Genomic DNA, 11,891 nt, shown 5'->3' with positions numbered 1-11,891 from the left:
TAAGGCTCGTATCCTAATCTCTCCATGGTCGATAGCACAGAGTTCTGTATGACGGCCTTACTTGAAAAAAATTGAGCACCGTTTGATATTCCTGTGTGTGTGTGTGTGTGTGTGTGTGTGTGTGTGTGTGTGGAGAGAGAGAGAGAGAGAGAGAGAGAGAGAGAGAGAGAGAGAGAAGAGAGAGAGAGAGTAAGAAAGAGACAGAGAGTGTGTGTGTGTGTGTGTGTGTGTGTGTGTGTGTGTGTGTGAGAGAGAGAGAGAGAGAGAGAGAGCTGAGAGAGAGAGAGAGAGAGAGTGAGATGTGATGCTTGGACGACGCCGCCGCCCAATTCCTTCTGTGACACGCTTTCGCAAAGAAATTTCAACATGGGCATTTCTATTATAATCTTATACAGTTTTTACAAATGCCAACTGTAGAGAACAAATACCAGCATACAGACGGGAAAACACATTATTTGACAATTACACATGCGTAGCTAAGGCACAATTGGCCAAAAGCTTTTTTTTCATTTTGTAAATGCACCTTTACCGTAAACGAAATGAAATGTATTGAATAATGTGCCTAGAGTGTCGTTTAAGTCTCCTTAAGTTAAGAAAACAAACTTAACAAAGACGTCAGGAGAAACACTGTTGATTTCTATGCATGTCACGTGACCGGTATTGTTTAACAGTGTAAACTGAACTCTTTTTAGCTTGGTTTTTATAGAAGTCTGAATGTTACAGATTTCTCGTGAGAGGACCGAGTTAAACGTTGGGGTTCTTGAGGCCAGCAGAACACTGGGAGGTACGGGTCGCGGGCCAACAAGCAGTCAAGTTTTCCCGTGTGGGTGGTTTTTCTAAGGCCACGCTCTCTTAAGACTGCAAATAGTTCACGCATTGTAAGGACTCAAATCAGACTTGCTTGTTTCAAGTAAAAAATTGTGAATTTTGTGAAAGGAGTTAAAAACAACTGATTCATTGACCTAATGTGTGCCGTAGAAGCTTAGACACCTAGCCAAGGCTAAGGTCTGAAAGGTAAGTCAGTTGACCTTGTAGTGTGTGCACATTTCGAGCTGTCGCTGGTAACTTACGCCCCAAAAATTAGTCTTACTTTTTTATTTTTGGTCAAATAATGTGTGTTTTTCTCTGACCACAAAGAAGTGCAGTTAACAAGTGTTTGCCTTAAGCTATATATCACGAAAATTATAGCTATTGTTACAAAACAATTATGACTTTGTAAGAGTGAAATGTCATGGCTTTGTAATAAACTAAAATAGACATATTTTTATTTGTAATTAGAGTCAGGTTTCTTTTGTGCACCACGCCCCGTGCTATAACCCCGACACTGAATATCACGACAAGTATGACCACAGGGCGGACCGTTCACCCATACTGAGAACGTGCAATTCCTTTAGATTCTAGATAAATACAAAATGTCTTTAGACGCAGTGAAAGAGCGGTGATAGGTCAATAAACAAAACCTGTTATTTATTTCTTAATCCTACAAATAAATGTTCTGTCGGTGCACATCCTTTGATAAAAATCAATTTGCTGGACAATTCCTTTTTTTTTTGTGAAACTGGCTGACATGCGTTAGTTAAGACAGGGACATCTTACAACCGAGAATCAGGCCTACTGTTGTCAACACAATGCATGGATCTTTTAGGGAATATACCGGACAATTGACTTCACCGTGATATAGAATTATGTCAGTCCCAGCTGGAACAGTATTCCAGGTCCGAAGTTGAAGGCTAACTTGTGTTCTTTCGGACCACTGGGCTCCGGTCTGAAGACTGCCACGTCTGAACACCTCCGAGTGTTGGCTCGCTGGATGACGACACTTTTGATTCCCTGTCCAAACGCGTCTTCAGATCATTCCATTCGTTTTTTAAATCCATTAATTCACTCATTCATTCAATTGTTAAGCCAAGTTCACTGAGGTCAGTTTAGGTTGTATGATGGGTAACAAGGTCACACTGGCCCAGCGGGTAGACGGTATCTGTGGCAGTACTCATGGCACCGCCCAACACCTGCCGCGTGGACCACCTTCGCTTTATACTTGCTGCCCACAGAGTGCGTCCCCACGCGTCGTCCCTGCAGGGGCACAGTAATTAAATCTCAGCTCAATTCAACCGGTCGAGGGACAACGCTTGGGGTGGGGGGGGAGGGGGGGGGGCGTGTGAGAGGCGGAGAGACCCATTACAGGATTAGCGGTCTTCCTTTTATGTAGGTCCGCCATATTTAGGTCGCGGCCTAGCTAGCACTCGGCTCTTCTCGATCTGAATGGTCCCAAAATATCACCTCTTATTATTGCACCATCTTTTATACGTTTTGGCGGTGGGGTTGAGGGGGGGGGTTGAGGAGGGGGGGCTGGGTGCAACAATAACAGACGGAAAGAGGGCGTGGTCCGAGGCCCTGAAAACCTGGCCCGTAGTTCTTTTTCTGAAAAAGTGGACCTTTTCCCATAAAAACTTCATGTACCTAGATCAAATGAGTGGACCTTTTCCCTGCAAAAGGGGCGGTTCTTTCGAAACCCCCCCCCCCAAACCCCCCCTGGCTACGGGTCTGAAAACATACAAAGTTTCAATAAGTTTAGAAGCTTGATTGCAATAGCCGCCTCTTTTAAGTTAGTTGAGCTGACATGATGAGCGCTGTGCGTGTTTATTTAGGGCTATAGCCACATTCCACCGTGACGCCCAAAACTGACAGTCGCAAGGAGTCCACAGTCAAGCGTCCACATCCGGGTGCCTGTGATTTTATTTAGAACGCGAGTTTAATAAGGTCAGAGGGAGAGACAGGTGGCTACACGTGTCATATCACCTACAGTAACCGATCCTCGAACCCCTTGGAGCGAGTAGAGAGCAACAAGTTAATAAAGGCCGTGTGACTCATTCAAAGTCACGATTTCATTTATTTCCTTCGCTGTGATTAAACCACGTATCAATTTATTGAACCTTTAAGCCCTACGGCTCATCAGAATATAAAACAGTGACAATATAAAGTTATATCTAATCAACTACCATGACTACAACAACTACTACTGATACAAATAATAATAATAATAATAATAATAATAATAATAATAATAATAATAATAATTCATCAGATTGACATTAATCTAAGTTCCGATGCACATTTCAGGTATTTTCCCAAATTGTTTAATTGTGATACATTGTTAATTGATAGTAATTTAATTAATTTAAAGACACTTGGCTTTGTATAATAAAATTTCTTAATATGCTTCTGCCTAATAGTGTTGTAGTGAGGGCATTTAAGAATAAAATAAAATTCATCCTCTACATCGTTTAAATTGCATAACTTACAGATTCTTAATTTCTTATTTGTGTCTGTGTATCGGCCAGTCTCTACAGCTAGATTATGTGATGAAAGCCTAAATTTTGCGATAAATTCCTTATTTTTCTGTGAAATTGGCTTATTCAAGTAAAATTGCACTGTGAAATTATCAACAAGGTGTTGATACAGAAGCCCTTTACTGGCTGTGAATATTTCTCCCGTCATTACTTGTCTAAAATGATCCTTCGATCTTTGTTCTATCAAAGACAGTATACAAACATCCGACATGTTTTCATAAAAAGTAAATGACAGACCCATTAATTCAAGGTCATTCCGTATACAATTTATCCACTCAAAATTAATGTTAAGGGTATCTTTATAGCATGTTTGTATAATGCGTTAAAGGTTACCTCATTTCACCATCCTTCAACTTAACACTAACTTTTAAAGTGTGAGGTGTCAAATCAGCAAATCAGTGTCACCAAATCTCGCTCCGTGTCACCTAGAATGAAATGGGCCACAGTTTCGTGGGGTATTAAACAATATAACATTGGCTTTATTGTGCAGCGGTTTTTGCACTCAGTGCACTTCACCGCAGTGTAGTTACGCCACCAGGGGGTGCTGTAGAGATCCTTACACCCCAGATACTGCCAAAGTCCATGTACGGTACAGAGGCGAGTGACGTCAGTGGAAGACTTCTGTGGTGTTTCTGTTAATTAGGTAAGGTGGGGACTTATGCCATGCCAACTTGAGGCTTTTTTTTTTGCATATGATTTGCGTTAAAGCCGCGTCACCCATTCTTTGAGACTTGTCATCACGACACAGGGTGTCAAGCTGTCAGTGTCTCAAAACATACCAGTAAAGGTACCGTTCGCTGCAAAAAACGACTCGATGACTCTTCAGAGTGTTAGGCTGTATTCCCAGAGCTTTTAGATCGATCTATCCCCGTGGGGAGTCTCACTAGATTACTGTCAGATAATCCGGCTTAAATGTCCGTCCCGCCCACTACAAGCTGTAAGGGGGTAATTAACTTTCGTGTCCGCCCGGCTGACAGCTATTTAGCGTGAACCCCCAGGGAGTTAGGTCGATCTAAAGTAGATCGATCTAATCTCTGGAAATGGGGTCTTAGTATTAGGTTAGGGGCCGGTCATTTCAAAGGCTAAGATACACACGTTTTCTACTCGCTCAGAATACACAGGTTGACTCATGGAGAATAAGGGACCGGATTTGAGTGAGCTGGAAGTCTGACACGACAAGTCTATCAACAATTTATGTTGTTATAACAGGACAGGGCTAAATGAAAGTGGGAAATGTCCTAAATTAGGGTAACCCAGTATTTTGTCACTGCTCTGTTTAGACATACCCCCCCAATACCCCAATAACTCCCCCCCCCCCCGCCCCTTCGCCATGATATCCGGAACTTGTTTATGAGGTCGCTTTATTAACCTATATACGGATGTCCTCTTACAATGGGTGAGGGTCATTGTAAGGTACATTAATCACAACTTGTGTACGTCGTGCTCTTTAATAATGCAGCAGTACTGTGTTGATCTATAGCATGGCAAGGACAAAGTAACGATACTCATGGGGACCATTCCCATAACACTATTGTAGTAGCAGGTTCGATCTATCTCCATGGGGATTCTAGCTAATTTGCATCCAATGTAAGCGGGTGAAATGTCTGGGTCGCCTGCTCAAGCTGCTAGGGGGTAATTAACAACTGTCAATTACCCCCCCCCCCCCCCCCCCCAGTTACTGAAGGGGCGATTGCCAGGCAATTAAGCTGACTACACTGAAAGCACTTAAGCGAAAAGCCCCACGGAGTTAGATCGGCCCAGCTAGTACGATGAGTTAATGGAAACGCAGTCATAGAGATGTTTCGCGTATATTGTGACACTTTTCACCGTCGTTTTTATGCTGCGTTTTAGCAGAGGCGCGAGAGAAGTAGACATCGCTTGAATAGAAGACCACGCAGGAGTTGCACTACAGTGCCGAGCAGTGTCCAAGTGACGAGGTGCACGCAGATTTCACTGCAGTTAGCGGTTAACCTGACGAACAAACCTGGTTTTAAAGAAAAAGGAAAATACGCCCGTCGCGGCAGAAGATTCTTGAACTTACGGTACAGTGCGCTTACATGCATTAATTATTAACGACCTAAAACCGAACCGCTTTCAAAATGTTGCTCCGCGGTTGACACGTCAAATGTTTTTATCGTGTTGTATATTGTGAAGTTAAGCAAATTTTTCTTTCTTTGTGCTGATCTATCTATCTCACACCAATTGTCATGGAGTTGACATATAAAGTACAATGTAATGTAAAAAGTGGGGCAAATGCCATTCGCTCAGCCGCGACAATACAGGTAAAGTCCATGCCATTGAGTTATTGAGCCATTGAGTCGACGGTTACACTGCTCCATTGGGTTCCAAGGGCTCTCATGAGTGTAATATCCATAGTAGGTACTACATATTGCGGTAAGTTACAGCTTCTGAGTGACCCGGGACACGGTCTACCGCACATTGCAGGGCAAACGACTCCATTTACCACGGAATTGAAGTCCGGAGAAGATCTTGAGAGAAGATGTTCTTGCAAGGAAGAAGAGGATGAGAAAGCGGTGTTCCGGTGAAGAGGAAGAGGAGAAGAGACGGAGCACCACCGATCCCCAGCCAGTCAAATAACATGTAAAGAAAAAATCGTGTGACGTAATTAAGAGAAGTGAGTGTAGGTCAGGTGTCCGCGGACGGTTGTTGGGTTGCAGTTCCAGTCAAGTAGTGACGTCTTCACTAAAAATCAACTTTGTAAAGCAGAGCCCCGTAACTCGAAAGCATCGCGTATTGCGAATAGCGACATCACATAGAAGCTACAATGTATTACATGAGGCGCGTATGGGCGAGTTATGGAATCGGGACGCTTGTGCTAGGTCGCAATCCACGATGCTTTCGAGTTACGGGGCCCAGGCCGCTTTGAGTGCTGTTTCTAACCACAAAAAAAGCCCATCTAATCCTCGTTTAGCACCACCCAACGCGTTCATGATCATGGTCATATAGACCCCATTCCCAAAGATTAGATCGATCCAACTAGATCGACCTAATTCCCTGGGGGTTCACGAGCGGGCACAAAAGTTAATTACCCCCTTACAGCTTGTAGTAGGCGTGACGGACATTTAAGCCGGATTTTCTGACAGTAATCTAGTGAGACTCCCCACGGGGATAGATCGATCTAAAATCTATGGGAATGCGCCCATAGCCTTGCATTGGTTGGCTTTCCACGGTTTACATGGTTAGATGTAATAATAGTGAGATCTGAATTAAACTGTCACAAGTTAATTGAGAGACTGCGACTGTAAACCTGACCCAGTGTTGGTGTGAGCCCCGCTTGGACACAGTGCGATTGTGCTATATACTTTATATACCGTGTATCTTTACAAGGCACATATAACCACAACAGCAACACAGCTACGACATGGATCCACTAGCTAGTAGTCTGTTACAAAATTATTCGATCGGATTCTTCAGTTTTGGTTTTGTAAACTTTTTCTAGAGGCCCCTGTGATATCAGACAACAGGGGTATATCGTGTTTCCCAGGGGAACTCTACCCCCCCCCCCTCTTCTCTGTCCTTACCCCCGTGAATAGACCCTGTGGTGCCCCATGCAGCTATAAATTACTGCCTAATTAACATGTGGCCATCTAGTGACGTGATTCGATTCACACTCGTTCTAAGTCAGGCTTTGAGTGAACAGTTCTGCATAGTTTAATAAATTGAATAGACTGAGAGTGTGGGGGGGGGGGGGGTTATTACTCGGTGATTATTGAGGAGTCTATTATTACCAGCGCTCTTACAGATTCAATTTACATCGGCTATCCAGTGGGGAATTACACGCTCTCACTGCTATTATCAGAATTAGAAACTGTGTTACTTGTTATTATTTAATCTACACAGCCAGTATATGGCGTGCTAGAAAAATGCTGTTCCGAAAGCGTTTATCTCGATTAAATCAATAGATATGTTTTTACATTAAACCTATATTTCATTTTAGACACCCTACACGACATAGAGATCGAGTTGTTGACGGTTTTTCCTCCGCCAACAGGTGAAATGTAAGACGTGCATTCCACGCCGATTTCCAACAAAGGCAAGCCGTTCACTGCAACAGCCAATGGACAGTCCAATAAGAAGCTAAACTATTTCTTGATGTAATACTCACTGATATTACAATATAAAGGAAAGCAAGGCGGTATATAAGTAAAGGTCGGTAAAATCACGCATCGTGACCACAGGGAGTGGTCAATGACCTCCAGCACATCAATAGAGATGGCCCAGGTTGATGAAACACTGTGACTACGCCAACATTGTAATATAAACGCCCACCGTCGGAATAAAACCGAAGTTAAAAGGGATATAAACCATCTGCACGTAACAGTGGGTGGTGTCGCCATTTAAGAAGTGGTCACCTCACGGGAGATAGCTAAACACGAGAGTGGACACAGCATCGGTCAGCAGCGCGTTACACGCAACAACAGGCCCAAGTACCAATAGGTCAAAATGGAGTTCCTGTAATAAACAACGTTTAATGCCAGTCTAAAATATAGACCTGACCATTATTACCTGTGGGACAGACATATGATACTCTCGAGGTCTATACTTATTTCATTATTTGACCACCAGAAGCGCGTGCTATCAGCGCGTTCATCGGGTACCTGCCACAGCCGCCAGAGATATTATCAACATCACAGAGGAAGGAGTTAGATGAAAACACGTCTCTCTCGTGCTGCGTGGATTGTCCACATCAAGTTTGCACCTTGGGAGTGGAAAGGGGCTCATAAACCCGCACACCAAAGCGCCAAACTGCGGGCCTTGAGTCAAGATAGGATTTAAGCTACTGAAGTCGAGTGTATATATACCTGTATATATAATCAAGGTAAGATTTCAATCAATTAAACAATGAGACGGTGCGTCACAATGGGCTGTTTGATTTTACGAGAGAGCTGGGTGGGTAGCTCTATGCAAAGCTATGAAGGTGAAACGTTGATGAATGAATCTTTCACAATAAGAGGGGATTGAAATTGCAAGGAAGCCGCTAAAGGAATGTATGTATTGTGCAAGCTCTTTTATTCTTCTCTCTCTCTCTCTCTCTCTCTCTCTCTCTCTCTCTGTGTGTGTGTGTCTGTGCGTTGTTTTGTATCATTTGACTATATACAGCCTATAAATGACTCGTAGACGTAGATTTCTCAATTGCCCATATACACTGTATCTGATATGCCACTTCGTGACACAGTTCTTGGACAAGGTTAGCTATTTCAATTAGGTTTACATTTCTACAACAAAGAGAGTGCAAGCTCACATTTTCCCGTCGTCAGCAGATCTCTCATATAGGTCACAAGCTCATGCAAAAAAGTCCCAAAGCCAACAAGGTCTAGCTTTTTTATTAGGGAAATTTGAAAATGAAGCTATTCCTGGTTAGGTGAGAAAACTCGGGGTTTATACAGAAAAAGTCGCGAAAATGAGAGCAAAGAAGAAGCTTTCAGTTCATAGAATTTATCATGAAATGACAACACAATAAAGTAAAATTAAGTTGACAGAGAAAATGGAGAAGTACGAGACGTTGGCTTAGCATGAACCAGTTGCACTAGAACACAATTTCATTGTATAACAAAGAAAACAAATGTTAACGGGAATGGCACGACCCAATAACTTCGGAATGATCTGTGTGACCTTGCTGTATATAATTGTTATTATAGTCATACAGTCACAGTGAGAGAATCCATGTCGGCAAATTGCTGCCAGAGAGTTCCTTACATTCTTTTTTAATGTAAGATAAACTGTTGGAAGCAAGAGATGACAAACCCGTTAAAGGAGTTCACGCCGAGTCGCATTACGTCTTTTTGACAGCCGCTGTATTCGTGAGGTTATACAAACTTACATTACAAAAACAATCACATTCTTCCGCTTGAATTGCTAGGTAAAGTGTTTCTCGATGTCACCGCGGGGCAGACTGGTTAGCGTTAAGTTAAGTTTGCACACGTCTCTCCCCTGCCATGTCCCCTACCCATCGCCAAGTGCTGCTTTACCAGACAACGAGCTCGTTCACACTTTGCACCCGGCACGCTTATAATTACCATATAATATCTCATTGTGGTAATGGGTGTCACGTAATGTGAATATTGAGGAGGTTACTTTTTAATCTTAAATAGATACGCACCTGTGTCACCCTGGGACCCTGTTTTGATTGGGTTTTCCGATCTTTTAAACTCTTTTTAAAAAGCTTTTGAAGTCTTGTAGAACCTGACACAGGGCACCTCTTCATAGCTTATCCACCTTGGTGAGCCAGTTATATGTAACTTTGATGTAAAGGAAATATGTTTATTTGAGAGAGAGAGTTAAGCCGCCGCACGCAACAATTCTTCACCCCGACCACCCACCCCCCCCCCCCCCCCCCCCCCAAGCAAAAGGATGCGAATTCATTAGTTGGTTTAAGCGTGAATTCAAAGCACGCACTTACTTTGAAACGAGATAAGTCCGTATAACAGTCCGATCAAAGTGCCAAAAAACAAAGTTTCACTGAGTTTTGACCGTGTTAGAGGAGTTTCAAAAGTCAATTCTTAAAAAAAAAAAAAAGAAAGAAAAAGAAAACGCGTTCTTATAAACAGGTATTGTATGAACCACAATATGTTAGCTAAGATTAACTAGCAGATGTTAATTTTTCGAAATTGAAGAGAAAAATGAAAACAAAACAAGGGATAATTTCGTTGATGCTGCCTTTGTGTCGTCCTAGTGACGTTCATTCTAAACCCATTGTCCTGTTACAACATTCTATAAATCGTGAATTAGGTTTTGCATTTTCCTTGTAGTAACGATGACAAAGAAAGTAATTTGTTTTTCTAAAAGACTACTCGTTCATACTTAACAGCAAGAACTAACTGTGATGTGGTTTTTTAAATTTCTATTACATATAACACGCTTAGTCTCTTAGGAAAAAAGCATTGACCCTTATATTGTTCACGAGATGTGAGGTAATCTGGTTCACCGGAGTTGAATAAAAAAAAAAGACGTTTGTATTATCCTCCGTTGGGTTATCAAGTTCACATCATTTGAATGTGGATACAACAATCCTTTACTGAGGGAGGACATATGAGCAATCAGTTTTTGTCTACAATTATTTGCTAATTCTGTAGACACCATATCCAGACCAGCTTTTCGTTAAGTGTTCCTTAATAACGTAGTAGTAGCAGTTTTTGACAATATTTAACAAATATGTAACTATTCTGATATTTCTGCTTCAAAGAAGTGGATACTTCCCCATGTTAATGATAATCTATTGACTTAAGCTATTGTATTAAGCTCTTCGCACCAAGTTCCATTTTCGAAAATTTGTGCACGCTTTCTTACATTTGTTATGAAAAAAAACGCTGTATTATTGATGTATAAGTTAATATATTTCTAACATAAATAAAAGGCAGCTGCACATTTAGTAGACTTTGCTTTTGTACCTTGTTTTACATGTTTTTGAGCTCGTAGCACTTACTCTTAAAATTAAACAATAACCCAACATACAATATAACTGAAGAGATCAATATGCAACTTATTTCATTATTAATCCAAAGTTAGACTATGAGGCATAAATTTGTTGCGACGTAGGCGCAGAGATATATCTGAAGATAAACGCCGCTAATTTACATTCCATTCATCTTTTATCCGTGGTCATGATTTTGGTTGTCTTCTTAATTGGGACACTGTTATATCGGTCTTTCATCATTTTAAGTCATATAGATATATATATAGATATATATTAAATTACTGGGGTAGATGTCTGTGTTTTATCACTGCACTGTATTAGAATCGTGATTATCACCGCTCTTCATTTTTAAACGCTTTGTCCTCATTTAAGTCAATTGTGGAATGCATCGTGTAAATGAGAGACCGATTACAGGTCATTATGTCATCTTGCTATCATTTTTATGCCCTGGAAAACTGCTGTTCCATAAAGGACGATGTTCACTGATTATCTGAGATCTCTCACTCACGTGGAAATGTCACCCTCTCTCTCCTATCTTTGATCTGGTCGGAGCGTTTTCTGAAGACGTCACCATTAAGCCAAAAATCAGTTGTCAGGTAGCGTTCATTTTTAACTTCACAGGGAGAAGACGGTTTTCACCCCAAGCAGACGGCCACCTGAGTGGGGCGTCGTGTTGAGGCTTTCTCTGAGTCGCGTTCCCAGGTGGTGTAGAACACAGGTGTTAAAGTGAACAGCAGGTGAAAACATTGCCTGGTACTGCATCTGATAACATCGGCCCTTGGTGACGCCGCCATATTGAAGAGTGTGGTAGCCTACAGCAATATAGTCAAAGTAAGCAGACTTAAGCCTACTTAACAATTTAAAACTAACGGTACCCATTTTACGCTACCATGCGTAGCAAAGGTTTACAGTTTGAGGCCAACATTTCACTTTATTTTTATTGTGCGACGCGACCTAAGTGTGCTTATAGTAAATATGTGTAAGATGTCAGTGATTATTTTTGAAAAAGGACTTCTCAAAAGTCCCCAACACGTCCAGGCATACTTAACTGTCGCGTGTCCTTATATACGTGGTAACCGAGACGCTTTAAAGCAGCCTTGTTTTTG

General features: G+C 41.8%; 1 protein-coding gene across 4 annotated transcripts in view; it reads left to right on the top strand.

Moving 5' to 3' along the window:
• The first annotated feature begins 745 nt into the window (after positions 1-745).
• Positions 746-11,891, top strand: part of LOC106159290 (proton-coupled zinc antiporter SLC30A2) — a 39,758-nt gene continuing 28,612 nt past the window's right edge. Inside the window, exons 1-3 of one of the 4 annotated variants that reach the window (XM_087018861.1) lie at positions 746-878; positions 7,309-8,190; positions 11,407-11,616. The gene's annotated coding sequence lies outside the window, so the exon portion shown is untranslated. Of the gene's footprint in view, positions 879-5,798; positions 5,986-7,308; positions 8,191-11,406; positions 11,617-11,891 lie in introns of those variants that run through there. The other 3 variants (XM_087018860.1, XM_087018862.1, XM_087018863.1) reach the window with 3 other exon arrangements.

The sequence above is a fragment of the Lingula anatina genome, chromosome 8 (genome assembly GCF_051362555.1).
Source record: "Lingula anatina isolate TDL-2025a chromosome 8, LinAna3.0, whole genome shotgun sequence".
In the NCBI taxonomy this organism is placed as follows: domain Eukaryota; kingdom Metazoa; phylum Brachiopoda; class Lingulata; order Lingulida; family Lingulidae; genus Lingula; species Lingula anatina.
The sequence above is the reverse complement of the archived record's forward strand: the minus strand, read 5'-3'. Positions and strand labels throughout refer to the sequence as shown.